This window comes from Saimiri boliviensis, chromosome X (genome assembly GCF_048565385.1).
Source record: "Saimiri boliviensis isolate mSaiBol1 chromosome X, mSaiBol1.pri, whole genome shotgun sequence".
NCBI lineage: Eukaryota > Metazoa > Chordata > Mammalia > Primates > Cebidae > Saimiri > Saimiri boliviensis.
This window is the reverse complement of record NC_133470.1, coordinates 105,220,587-105,233,052: the sequence shown is the minus strand read 5'-3', so window position 1 is coordinate 105,233,052 and position 12,466 is coordinate 105,220,587. Positions and strand designations below refer to the sequence as shown.

Below are 12,466 nucleotides of genomic sequence, written 5' to 3'. Positions count from 1 at the left end.
ACTATGATCTGCTCCCTACGCATATATTATGTGGACTTATACACACCAATGTGCAGATACCCCTGTAGTGTAACTTGTTGTTTTTCTTTCTTTTTTTTCTTTTTTTTAATTTTAGATATGGAGTTTCAATCTGTTGACCAGGCTGCTCTCAAACTCCCTGCCTCAAGCAATCCTCCCATTTCAGCCTCCCAAAGGGCTAGGATTAGAGGCATGAGGCATCCTGCCTGGCCACCTCGCAGTAGAAATGTTAAAACAAGTTTTCCTCACCGATAACTGGAGTACTTTTCAATTATAATTAATTATTCCTGGAAATAATGATAGGTTTAAAAGTATTAGCACTTTGTAAAACTGAGTTTGCAAACTTCATATAACATAAAATTAACCATTAAAATGTGTTAAAATTCAATGGCACTTAGGACATTCACAATGCAATGCAAGCATTACCACTGTGTATTGGCAAATCACTTTCATTACCACAAAAGGAAACCTTGAACCTGCACCAGGTGTGTTGGGTCACACCTGTAATCCCAGCACTTTGGGAGGCCAAGGTGAGTGGTTCACCTGAGGTCTGGAGCTCGAAACCAGCCTGACCAACACGGAGAAACGCCGTTTCTAATACAAATACTAAAAATATTAGCCGGATATGGTGGCGCATGCCTGTAATCCCAGCTACTCCGGAGGCTGACGCAGGAGAATCGCTTGAACCTGGGAGGTGGAGGTTGCAGTGAGCGGAGATAGTGCCATTGCACTTCAGCCTGGGCAATAAGAGTGAAACTCTTGAGAAAAGAAAGAAAGGAAAAGAAAGAGAAAAGAAGAGAGAGAAGGAAAGAAGGCAGGCAGGCAGGCAGACCTTGGACCCACTAAGTAGTAATTTCCCTTTCCACTCTCTGCCTAGCCCCGGGCACAAACTCATCTGCTTTCCCTTACTACTCATCATCACAGTAAGTGGCCTTGTTCCTCTTGCTTTTTTCACTTAGCATTTCAGATTTTATGAATTGGTTATTTATTTCCTTATAACTGTCTCTTGGATATCTGTCTTTGTTGTTGTATCTTCATCCACTCAATTTATCAGCTGAAGGAGAAAATGTGAGGCCATGGAACTTGCTGGACCTATAACTGTGTGAAGTAAATCGTATCCATACAGACTTAGTGAGGAGTATATTTAATTTCTGAAAGAAGATGATTCCTGAGGAGCATGGACGGTTTAGGCCTCATTTTGTTTTCACACGGAAGAAAAAAAAAAAAAAAAAGCAAAACTTCAACAATAAGACCAGGTTGCACCAAACTGGACAAATCTCCAGGCAGCCATGTTGGGTAGGACCTTTGTCTCGGGGTGAGGTTTTTTCAGACAGAAAGGGCGGGAGAAAAGGGCTCCGAGATAGGACTTCCATGAAAATGTGAAGCAGTACTGCCACCGTGAGGAAGTCGTTTAAAGACAGAATCCGCCATTACAGCATCCTTCCCGGGAAGACTCACTGTGGGGGAAAGTCTGAACTGTGGAGAAGTGGCAGACTCTTGGGCTCCAGGCTAGGTCTCCTGGCCTTCTCCTCCAAGGCCTGAAGAGAGGCCTTAACACTGGCGGCATCTTGGTGTAGAACCTGGAGTGTGATGGCCTTGGAGTGAAGCAGCAGCTACCAGGCCGTCCTGGCACAGGAAGTCGTGCGGCGGGGCCTCGGTTCCGCCTGGTGCCGCAGGACCCCAAGAACCCACTCAAACACACATGGAGGCTCCTGTGTGCATCTGTCTCTTCCTCCTGTCCCTTGGAGCAAGAGTCAGCAGGCTCTCACGTGCTGGCATCCTGCTATGGGTCTTTGGGTCTCTGGTAGCATCGGTACCATGAAAAATTAACAACGTTATTCCACGGGAAGTTTACAGGATTTGCTATTAGAACCTTCACTTTGTAGGTTCTATACCAACACACCACCGAAGACCTGGTGTCCTTTAAGTCCTTAGACGAGAAGGCAAGGACTCCCAGCATGGAGTCCAAGTCTATTCCACCTCCTTACAGACAAGACCTTCCCCAGCGGGTAGTCCTCTCCAGAAGAACGCTGTAATGGTGTAGGGATTTGTTAAACAGGATCCGCGCGATGGCAGTAGTGCTCCAGATATGCCAAGAATCCCTGTCTTGGTGCCCTCTTACCCCGCCCTTCCTGTCTGAAAAAAAGTCACCCACAGACAAAGGCCCCACCAAATGGGTGTCTTATATTTTACCTAGTTTGCAGCCTGCCGTTCTTACTGCTTTGCTTTTTCTTTTTGTTTTCCAACTGAAATCAAACCAAAGCCTAAACCACCTGCCCTATCAGGAATCTTGTTTTGTATTGAAAGTGGATGACTGTGTACACTGTGTGTGGTTTGGATCACACCAAGTGTGTATTTTAGCAAACCTTTGAGGGGCGTGATTTTATTTGAATGTCACCAGTATTAAGCTTTATATGTCAACATTTCATACCTTCAATACAAATGAAGGTAAATCTTAACATAGGGCCTCAGGAATATTACTTTAGTAAAATAGACACTACCAGCTTTCTGTGTAATTTTTACAGATACATCACTACATGTTTAAAAAAAAAAAAAGCCATGAAGAGACAAAGACATCAGAAACTATGGCTACCCAACATTTTACTGAATTTGTGTAAATATATACCACTCTTAGCCAATTGCTTTTAGTTTCCATTGGATATAACTGAGATGTAATCCACTCACCCTCATCAAGCATATCCTTCTTTTAAGAACTCAGTTTCTACACAACCAAGTCTTCCCATTTCTACGCTTACTCACCCAGCATCATATATAGAGTGTTTTATTATGATATCAAGTAGTCTTGCAGTATTCCGGCCACAACTTAAGGATCCATGGCTAAGGAGAGAAAAAAAAAAAGTTTACCCCTATGGTCTTGGAGAAGAGCAGATCTAGGCACCAGGCCACGTGGTTCTTACCTTGAGTCGCTACCCAGGTTGCCTGGGAGTTTTACTCTATATTCTGACCTAGTCATTAGGCCTTATATGTTGAGGGAGAGGCCGATATTTAGTGGGGTTCTAACAGAAAGGTCCAGACATCTCTGAAGTCTGACAAGACACAGACAACCCTACTTGAATGGACACAAATACAGGAATGACTATAAATCCTAATCAGATGGATCACATGGTTCTGTCTCATGGTTTCATCATTTAACATTGGAACAGAAATATTTTCCAGTGTCATTAAAAGGCTATGACTTAGGATTGTGGCCTATGGCTTTGTTGTATATGCGTCTCACAGCTTTTCAGTCAGAAATTAGTCCTATATTTTCTCATTAGTAATGAAGGCATGGAATTTGCAAAGTAAAAAGTAACCAACTCCTGATGAAGAGAAATGCGACGTCATAAAACTGATAACCCTTTCCATATTTACTCCCATTTTTAAATACACACTAAAAAGTTCTATGTATACAAACGCCACAATAAATTTACATTTATTTGAATTTAGCTATACATAATGGTGAAGATTAAGATTTTCGCATCTGATTCCTGAGTTCTTGATATTGTCATAAAAATTTGCAATGTCTGAATTTTTTACAATAAAATATTTGCAAAGAACTTCCTGATTGGACTATTCATCCAAACATAAATTCTCAACTTGCACTTTTAAATCTAAAAGATATATTATATATTTATACATACATAAACGTAAATAATTTACATATGATATAAACATATATTTTACATACTTATACATATGAAAATAAGAATTTTTAATTCTTCTCCAAATTTTATTGCTAATTCTTACCTTAAAATTTTATCTCTAAAATCTCAAAAGGATAACAAAATGCAATAAATGATAGCGGAAATAGGCATCTCTCACATTCAGTCACCTGGATGTGTAACCTAACAAAACTGTAAGATGGATGCATTCGCACAACTCACATGCAGCTAGAATACTTCATTAGTGTCTGTTTATAAAACGATGAATTAAAAATGTGAATTTGTTTGCCAAAAATGCCATCTTCAAACATATACTCAGTATAACATCTACCATGATTAAAAATTTATAGGATTGGCTGGGCACTGTGGCTCACAAGTGTAATTGCAGCACTTTGGGTGGTCGAGGCAGGTAGACAGCTTGAGCCCAGGAGTTCAAGACCAGCCCTGGCAATGTAGTTAGACAATGCAGTTAACATGAAATTAACCATTGAATTGTGTGAAATTCAGTGGCATTTAGTACATTCAAGATGCCGTGTAGACATTACCATTGTCTAGTGGCAAGTCATTTTCACTACCACAAAAGAAAACCCTGGACCCATTAACTAGTCATTCCCCATTGGCCGCTCTGCTCGGTGTCTGTCAAACACTCATTTGCTATCCCTCACTACTGATCATCTCAATAAGTGGCCTGTTTGGTCTTCCTTATTTCACTTAATGTGTTTCAAATTTCATGCATTTGTTATCTATCTCTTTGATATCTATCTTTGTTGTTGTAACTGCATCCACAGAGTTCATTGCCTGAAGGAGACAATTTGATGCCATGGAACATGCTGGACCTGTAACTGTGTGAAGTAAATCATACCCATATAGTCTCAGTGAGGAGTGTGTTTAACTACTGAGAGAACAAGATTCCTGATGAGCATGGGTGGTTTAGGCCTCATTTTGTTTTCACAATGAACAAAAAAGCAAAAATTCATCAGTAAGACCAGGTTGCACCAAACTGGACAAACCTCCAGGCAGTCATGTTTGCTGGTGCCTCTGTCTCCGGGTGGCATTTTTTCAGACCAGAACGGTGGGAGAAAAGGGCTCCAAGAAAGGGCTTCCTTGAAAGTATGGAGTACTAGTGTCACTATGAGGATGTCGTTTAAAGACAGAATACGCCATTGTATCTTCTTTCCCGGAGGCCTCGCTGTGGGGGAAGGTGTAATCTGTGTGGAGATGGAAAAGGCTTGGGCTCCGGGTTAGGTCTTCTTGCCTTCTCCTCTAGGGCATGAAGAGAGGCCTGGATATTGACTAGATATTGGTGTAGAACCTGGAAAGTGAGGGGCTTGGAGAGAACCAGCATCTGCCAGGCAGTCCTGTCACAGGAAGTCAGGGGGTGGGGCCTCGATTCCTAGGGTGGGCAGGACTGCAGGAACCCACTCAAACACACATGCAAGCTCTTGGGGGCATCTGTCTCATGTAATTGCCCCTTGGAGCAAGAGTCAGCAGGCTTTCTCGTGCTGGCATCCTGCAATGGGTCTTTCGGTCTCTGGTAGAATCAGCACTGTGCAAAATCAACAAGGCTATTCCAAGGGAAGTTTACAAGATTTACCATTAGAACCTTCACTCTCCGGGTTCTATATCAACACACCGCCAAAGTCCCAGTGTCCTTTAAGGCCTTCGATGAGAAGGCAACGACTCCCAGCCTGGAGCCCAAGCCTCTTCGACCTCCCCACAGATCAGACCTTCCCCAGCCCGTAGTCCTCGGGGAAAAAAACGCTGTAATGGTGTAGGGATTTGTTAAACTATATCCGCGCGATGGCAGTAGTGTTCCAGATATGCCAAGAAGCCCTGTCTTTGCGCCCTCTTACCCCGCCCTTCCTGCCTGAAAAAACACCACCCATGGACAAACACCCCACCAAATGGGTGCCTTATATTTTGCCCAGTTTGCAGCCAGCTGGTCTTACTGCTTTCCTTTTTCTTTTTGTTTTCCAGTTGAAATCAAAGCCTAAACCACCCAACCTCATCAAGAATCTTGTTCTGTATTAAAAGCGGATTACTGTGTACACTGTGGTTTGGATCACACCAACTGTGTATTTTAACAAACCTTTGAGGAACGTGATTTTATTTGAATGTCACTAGTACTAAGTCTTATATGTCAACATTTCGCACCTTCAATACAAATAAAGGTAAATCTTAACACAAGGCCTCAGGAGTATTACTTTAGTAAAATAGACACTATCAGCTTTCTGTGTAATTTTTACAGATACACCACTACACATTAAAAGAAAAAAAAAGTCCATGAAGAGAGAAAGATACCAGAAATGATGGCTACCCAACATTTTGCTGAATTTGTGTAAACATACTCTACTGTTACCCATTTGTTTTTAGTTTCCATTGGATATTAAACTGAGATGTGATCCACTTACCCGCATCGAGCAACTCCTCCTTAGTTTCTGCACAACCAAGTCTTCCCATTTCTACTCTCATCAGCATCATATATATTGTGCTTTATTATTATGTCAAGTAGTCTTGTACTATTCCAGCCAGACCTTAGGGATTCATGCCTAAGGAGAGAAGGAAAAAAAGCTTACTCCTAAGGTCTTGAAGAAGAGCAGATCTAGGCACCAGGCCACGTGGTTCTTGTCCTGACTCCCTTCCCAGGTTTCCTGGGAGTTTTACTCCATATTCTAACCTAGTTATTAGGCCTTATATGTTGAGGGAGAGGCCACTATTTAGTGGGGCTCTAACATAAGGGTCCGGATAGCTCTCAAGCCTGACAAGACACACAGAGTCCTATTTGAAGGGACACTAGTACAGGAATGAATGCATATCCTAACCAGATGTATCACATGATTTTGTCTCATGGTTTAGTCATTTAATATTGGAACAGAAATGTGGAACTTGCTGGACCTGTAACTGTGTGAAATAAATCATACCCATACACTCTCAGTGAGAAGTCTATTTAATTTCTGACAGAACAAGATTCTTGATGAGCAAGGGTGGTTCAGGCCTCATTTTGTTTTCAGATGGAAAAACAGAAGCAAAAATTCAACATTTAAGATCAGGTTGCACCAAACTGGACAACTGTCCAGGCAGCCATGTTGGGTGGTGACTTTGTCTCTGTGCGACGTTTTTTTCAGACAGGAAGGGTGGGATAAATGGATCCAGCACAGGGCATCCTTGAAAATACGGAGCACTACTGCCACCGTGCGGAATTCGTTTAAAGACAAGCTACGCCATTACAGTCACCTTCCCAGAAAGCCTTGCTGTAGGGGAAGGTCTGATCTGTGCGGAGGTGGAAGAAGCTTGGGCTCCAGGCTAGGGACTAGGTCTTCCTGTCTTCTCCTCTAAGACCTGAAGAGAGACCTGAACATCGGTACTACCTTGGTGTAGAACCTGTAGTGTGAAGGGCTTGGAGTGAACCAGCCGCTGCCAGGCGGTCCTGGCACAGGAAGTCGGGGGGCGGGGCCTCGGTTCCTCCTGGTGTGGGCAGGACTGCAGGAACCCACTGAAACACACATGGAGGCCATTGTGGGCATCTGTTTCTGTTACCTGCCTCTTGGAGCAAGAGTCAGCAGGCTTTCACGTGCTGGCATCTTGATATGGGGCTTTGGGTCTCTGGTAGCGTCGGTCATGCGCACACGGAACAGGGTTATTCCACGGGAAGTTTACAGGATTTGCTTTCAGAACCTTCACTCTTCAGGTTCTATATCAAGATACCGCCAATATCCACTTCTCTTTTAAGTCCTTAGACGAGAAGGCAAGGACTCCCAGCATGGAGCCCAAGCCTCTTCCACCTCTCCACATGCCAGACCTTCCCCAACAGGTAGAACGGGAAGAACTCCGCAATGGCATAGGGATTCATTAAACGACATCCACTCGATGGCAGTAGTGCTCCAAATATGCCAAGAAGCCCTGACTTGGCGCCCTCTTCTCCCGCCCTTTCTGTCTGAAAAAACGCCACCCATAGACAAAGGGGCTCCAAACCTGGATGCCTTATATCTCAGCACGCTTTGAAGCCTGCTGGTCTTATTGCTGCACTTTTTCTTTTTCTTTTCAACTTGAAATCAAACCAAAGATTATGCAGTGGCTGGCACCTCTAATCCCAGCACTTTGGGAGGCCGAAGTGGGCAGAGCACCTGAGGTCAAGAGTTCCATACCAGCCTCACCAACATGGAGAAACCTGGTTTCTACTAAAAATACAAAATGAGTCAGGCCTGGTGGCGCATACCTGTAATCCCAGCTACCAGGGAGGCTGAGGTAGGAGAATCACTTGAACCCAGGAATCGGAGGTTGCGGTGAGCTGAAATCACGTCATTGCACTTCAACCTAGGCAACAAGAGCAAAACCCCGTCTCAAAAAAAAAAAGAAAAGAGAAAAGAAAGAAGGAAAGAAAGAAAAAAAGAAGAAAGAAAAAGAAAGAAAGAAAGAAAGAAAGAAAGAAAGAAAGAAAGAAAGAAAGAAATCAAACCAATGCCTAAACCATCTGCCATCATCAGGAATCTTGTTATTTCAAAAATTACATATTCTCCTGAACTAGTCTGTGTTTCAGTTACAGGTCCAGTAATTTCCATGGCATTAAACTTTCTCCTTCGGGGGATAAATTTGGTGGCTGAACGCACAAAAAGGAGAAAAGGGCCAAAAGCTTGGAAAAGATCTTCTGCGGCAAACAATTAAAATATCCCAAAGGTCTTTGACTTGGCTCCCCTGTGAGACATCCAGGGACTTCGCAGGATTTTGAGAGCTTTAGGAGCCTTTTGTGGTGCACTGTAGGCAATTTGGCATGAGCCACTAGAGGAGAAAACAGGTGACACTCTTTACTGCATGCCATATATACTCCACATGGCATGATACTCATGGGACATATATTCAATTCCTGTCAAGGTGACTCCAAGTTTCATCTCATGGTCTCATCATTTAACATCAAAGCACAGCATGTGCCCATGCCATTACATATTCAGTTATTTCCTGAGAATTTATGGGCTGTGTGTGTTTATAATTTAGTGTTTCTCTGAGAGTTTTATAATTTGTCTTTTAGGTATAAGGATTACAATATTCTCTAACTAGTAAATTAAAGAAACATGCTCGACAAATATTAAGAATAAGCCATGTATTAATAATGAAGAAGGCTGGGTGTGGTGGCTGACATCTGTAATCCCAGCACTTTGGGAGGCCGAGGCTGGTGGATCACCTTGGGTCAGGAGTTCGATACCGGCCCAACCAACATGGAGAAAACCCATCTCTACTAAAAATACAAAAAATTAGCCAGACACGGTGGTGCATGCCTGTAATCCCAGCTACTCGGGAGGCTGAGGCAGGAGAATTGCTTGAACCCGGGAAATGGAGATTGTGGTGAGCTGAAATTGCATCACTGCACTCTAGCCTGAGCAACAGAGTGAGACTCCCTCTCAAAAATAAATAAATAAATAAATAAGAAAACTGCTACCATACAATTTGTCAAGGCAATTCATGAACATTTTTATTATATCCATGCATATCTTTCAAAACGTACATTGTTATTTTAAGCAAAAAATAAATTTGTATTAAAAGTGGATTATTATGTACACTATGGTTTCGATCAGACCAAGTGCATATTTTAACAAACCTTTGAGTAGCGTAAATTCATTTGAATGTCATCAGTACTATGTCTTATATTTCAACATTTCATGCCTTCAAGGTAAATAAAGGTAAATCTTAAAATAGGATGTTAGAAATATTACTTTAGTAAAGTAGACACTATCAGCTTTTTGTTTGAATGTTGACATATACATGACTACACACTGCAAAAACAAAGTCCATGAAGAGACAAAGACACCAGAATCCATGGCTACCCAACATTTTCCTCAATTCGTGGAATCATATTCCACTCTTAGCCGCTTGCTTTTGGTTTCTATCAGATATTAAACCGAGCTGTAATCCACTCACCCTCATCAAGCATCTCCTGTTTTCAAGAACTCAGTTTCTGCACAACCAAGTCTTCCCATTTCTACTGTTCATCACTCAGCATCATATCTGTAGTGTTTTATTATGATGTCAAATAGTCTTGTCCTATTGTGGACAGACCTTAGCTTTCCATGCCTAAGGAGAGAAGAAAAGAAAAATCTTACCCCTAAGGTCTCTCAGAAGAGCAAATCTAGGCATTAGGCCACATGGTTCTTGTCCCGATTCCCTACCCAGGTTTCCTGGAAGTTTTTTTTGGTTTTTTTTTTTTTGTTTTTTTTTGATGGAGTCTTGCTCTGTCGCCAGGCTGGAGCACAGTGGCGGGATCTCAGCTCGCTGGAACCTCTGCCTCCTGAGTTCAAGAGATTCTTCTGCCTCAGCCTCCTGAATAGCTGGGATTACAGTCGTGTGCCACCACACCCAGCTACTTTTTGTATTTTTAGTAGAGATGGGGTTTCACCATGTTGGTCAGGCTGGTCTCGAACTCCTGACCTCATAATCCACCTGCCTCGGCTCAAAAAGTGATGGGATTACAGGTATGAGCTGCCGTGTTCGGCCCCTTGGGAGTTTTACTCCATGATCTGACCTAGTCATTAGGCCTTATATGTTGAGGGGGAGGCTGATATTTAGTGGGGCTCTAATGTAAGAGTTCAGATAGCTGCCCAGCCTGACAAGACACACACAGCCCTACCTGAAAGGACACAAATATAGGAAGGATTATAAATTCTAATCAGATGGATCACAGGATTTTGTCTCATGGATTCATTATTTAACATTGGAATAGAAATATTTTCCAGTGTCATTAAATGGCTATGACTTAAGACTGTGTCCTATAACTTTGTTATATATGTGTCTTACTGTTTTTCCGTTAGGAATCAGTCCCATATTTTCTCATTAGTAACAAAGACATTGAACTTACAGAGTAAAACAGTAACCATATTCTGATGAGGAGAAAAGCAATGTCACAAAACTGCATATTAAACACTGATAACCGTTTCCATATTTACTCCCATTTTTTTAATACACAGATAAAAAGTTCTATATAAAGTCAAACACCGCAATAAATTTACATTTTAATTGAATTTAACTATACATAAGGTTGAAGAATTAAAAGTTTCACACTTTATTTCTGAGGGTTTTTTGATATTCTCATAAAAAGTTTGCAATATCTGAATTTTAGACAAGAAAATATTTGCAAAGAACTTCCTGATTGGACTGTTCATCAAAACATAAGTTCTCAATTTTTGCTTTTAAATCTAATATATATATATATTATATTTATATATATATATTAGATTTATATATATATTAGATATATATATATATCTAATATACATATATATATATATATATATATAGAGAGAGAGAGAGAGAGAGAGAGAAAGTGGTGGAATCTCGCAGTGTCTCCCAAGCTGGAGTACAGTAAGTAGTGTGATTTTGGCTCACTTCAACCTTCACATCCTGGGTTCAAGAGATTCTCCGGCCTCAGCCTCCCAAGTAGCTGGGAGTACAGGCATGGGCCATCACACACATCTAATTTTTGTCTTTTTAGTAGAGAACAGTGTTTTGCCGTGTTGGCCAGGCTGGTCTCTAACTCCTGACCTTAGGTGATCTGCTCACTGAGGCCTCCCAAAGTGCAGGAATTACAAGCATGAGTCACCACGCCTATATATATTTATACATACATACACATATACATGGATATTTCTATACTATATAAACAGATGTATAATACATACTTATACCTCTGAAAATTAGGATTTTTAATTCTTCTCAAATTCTTATTCCTAATTGTTTCCTTTAAATTTTATCTTTAAAATCTTCACAGAAAGATAACAAAATATTTAGTTTTCAGACCCATTATCACAGGATGTTCTTTTTTAAAATCGACGTTATCTTTAACAACTTCTCCAATATTTTGTGATTTTCAATGTATGACTTTAACCATTGTCCTAAAAATATGATTCATTTTGATGCTATTGTAAAGGGAAATGCTTTCTTAATTTACTTTTCAGATTATTCATTGTTAGTGTACAAAAATACAGCTACAACTAATTTTTCCAAGTTAATTGTCTATCCTGCAGTATTTGCTGAATATTGTTCGCTAGCTCTAATATTATTTTTTCTGGATTTTTAAGCATTTTCATAAGATCATCATATTTATAAAGAGAAATAATTTCCATTTTTTCTTTTCAACTTGAATGTCTTTTATGTATCTTCATTGTCTGCTGTCCCAGCTAGACTTTTAAGTATAATGTTCAATAGAAGTGACAAAAGTGGGTGTTCTTCTCCTGTTCATGATTTTAGAAGCAAATCTTTCAGTTTTTCTGTCTTGACTATATTATTAGCTGTAGGTTTATAATATATGGCCCGTATATCGTGCTGAGAAAATGATCTTGTAATTATAGATTATTCATTGTTTTAAGTTGCTTTTCTGGAGAGATGGACTAGAAAAGAGTCTACGGCACCATTTTGTTTTTCTTTTCTTTTCTTTTTATGAGACAGAGTTTCACTCTTGTTACCCAGGCTGGAGTGCAATGGTGTGATCTCAGGTCACTGCAACCACCACCTCCCAGGTTCAAGCGATACTCCTGCCTCACCCTCCCAAGTAGCTGAGATTACAGGTGTTCACCACCAAACTAATTTTTGGTATTTTTAGCTAATTATTTGGCTAATTTTTGGTATTTTTAGTAGATACAAAGTTTCGCCATGTTGGTCTAGAACTCCTGACCTCAGATGATCCCCCACCTCAGCCTCCCAAAGTGCTGGGATTACAGGCGTGAGCTACCTCGCCCGGCCCCCATTTTCATTGATGTCACTATTGCCACCTGTTTTTGAATTTGTAGAAACACTCATGCTTC

The 12,466-nt window shown here is 41.0% G+C and overlaps 1 long non-coding RNA gene across 1 annotated transcript in view; it reads right to left on the bottom strand.

Moving 5' to 3' along the window:
• LOC141582784 (uncharacterized) overlaps positions 1 to 12,466 on the bottom strand; it is an 88,247-nt gene that overhangs the window by 11,418 nt on the left and 64,363 nt on the right. The window contains exons 7-10 of the long non-coding RNA XR_012515659.1: positions 9,591 to 9,743; positions 7,897 to 7,994; positions 6,092 to 6,229; positions 2,779 to 2,856 (exon numbers count right to left, since the gene is read on the bottom strand). This is a non-coding gene — a long non-coding RNA (uncharacterized LOC141582784). The remainder of the gene's footprint in view (positions 1 to 2,778; positions 2,857 to 6,091; positions 6,230 to 7,896; positions 7,995 to 9,590; positions 9,744 to 12,466) is intronic.